The 2,025-nt window shown below is 45.5% G+C and overlaps 1 pseudogene across 1 annotated transcript; it reads left to right on the top strand.

Moving 5' to 3' along the window:
• The first annotated feature begins 656 nt into the window (after window positions 1-656).
• LOC308414566 (ubiquitin-conjugating enzyme E2 S-like) lies at window positions 657-1,301 on the top strand (annotated as a pseudogene). Its single transcript has one exon. The product of its transcript is annotated as a ubiquitin-conjugating enzyme E2 S-like (transcript).
• Window positions 1,302-2,025: the final 724 nt, after the last annotated feature.

Genomic DNA, 2,025 nt, shown 5'->3' with positions numbered 1-2,025 from the left:
TCTCCATTTGTAGCTCACAGCTCTGCTTGCATTCTCTGAGGTCTGCCAGTACCAGAGACAACTATATGAGACACATTCCTCCTAATTTTCTGCCTGCCAAGTACCCCTAGAGCACAGCTAACAGCAGTAGATGGCACCCTGTTTCCTATGCTCCATTTTTGATCCACAAACCTTCCCATATACGTGGAGGAACCAAGGTCAAGACCGATGGCTACAGGTCAAGAAAAGAACACAAACAACAAGATCCAGGATAAGAAGGTACCACAAGAGCCCAGACATTCTACCATAGCCCTGTATATCCAAACAGAGAGAAGCCCAAGACAGTTACTTAAATCCAGTACTATGAAGATGAGTTTAAAAAGGAAATTAATAAGTCACTCAGAAATACAGGAAAATAAAATTAAAGAGGTGAAAAATAGAAATAATAAAATGGAAACAGAGCAAATTTTGAAACACAAACTGGGGCTCAGTATGGTGGGGCAGACTTAATATTGTGGGCATTTTGTCGCTGGTGACAGAGTTAGTGGGGGTCAGAGCGGGGCCCCAGGGGCCTGGCTAATGCCACAGCGGCTGGCAGTTAGCCCCCCTACCCTGGATGGATGTCTGAGGAGTGCAGGAAGAGGATCAGAGGGACCTGCTCCTGGTCAGTTGAAGTCATGAACTCCAATGTAGAGAATCTGCCTCCCCACATCATCTGCCTAGTGTACAAGGAGGTGACAACACTGACGGCAGACCCACCTGATGACATTAAAATCTTCCCCAATGAGGAGGATCTCATGGACTTGCAGGTTACCATAGAGTGCCCTGGGCCCCTTATGCCGGAGGTCTGTTCCATATGAAGCTTCTACTGGGGAAGGATTTCCCTACCTCCCCACCCAAGGGCTACTTCCTGCCTAACATCTTCCTCCCAAATGTGGGCCCCAATGACGAGATTTGTGTCAATGTGCTTAAGAGGGACTGGACAGCTGCGTTGGGCATACAACATATGCTGCTGACCATCAAGTGCCTGGTGATCCACCCTAACCCAGAGTCTACACTCAATGAGGAGGCAGGCCACCTACTTTTGGAGAACTACGAAGTGTATGCTCCCCGGCCTGTCCTTCACAGAAATCCATGGGGGTGCATGTAGCACCAGTAGTGGGAAGGCTGAGGCTACCTGAGACCTGGCCAATGGGGCTTTAGCCTCTACCGCTGTCCATATGACTCCAGGGGTCCTAGGAGGAGCTGAGAGTCCCATGGCCAAGAAACATGGAGGTGAGAGAAATAAGAAGCTAGCAGCCAAGAAGTTGGATAAGAAGTGAGCACTGAGGCTACTGTAGTGGGGCTCATCTCTCCTTCCCTACCTTCTGTTCTGTCTCCTACCACTCTATCTCTAACTTATTTAAATTATGGATGGGGTGGGGGAGGGTGTTGGGAGGCAACAGAACCTGGATTTGGTTTTCTAAATAGAAAGTTGGAAAAGAACCCACTCCAAAACAACCAAAATAACAACAACAAAAAAACAACAAAACAAAACAAAACTGAAGGAATCCTGGATATGGAAAACCTAGGTATGAGAACAGAAACTATAGACACAAGCATCAGCAATGAAATACAAGAGATGGAAGAGAGTATCACAGACAGAGAAGATATGAAAGAAGAAAATGATACTGTTGAATTGTCAAAGAAAAGATCTAGGACTCACAGTCTGCCCACAGAAAGCTGAGAACCCAGAGGAGATTCAGGAGAGCTCTCCTTCCTCAATCCATGGGTGAGATCCAACTTTCTCTCCACTGACTATCTGGGGAGAGACCACCAGAAACTCTTGGGGTACAGGTATCTGGGGGTAACATGAAAAGACCAAACTTAAGATTAATATAAATAGAAGGATATTTCCGCGTCAAAGTCCCAGAAAATATTTTCAACAAAATCATTCAAAAAATTTCCCTCACATAATGAAAGAGATGCCCTATAAACATTCAAGAAACTTACTAAGCACAGAATAGATAGAACCAAAACAGAATGGTTAATGTAGCTTGTTTCTTT

Source organism: Micromys minutus, assembly GCF_963924665.1.
Source record: "Micromys minutus genome assembly, chromosome: X".
Classification (NCBI taxonomy): domain Eukaryota; kingdom Metazoa; phylum Chordata; class Mammalia; order Rodentia; family Muridae; genus Micromys; species Micromys minutus.
Note: the sequence above shows the minus strand (reverse complement) of the source record. Positions and strands in the feature narration are given on the sequence as shown.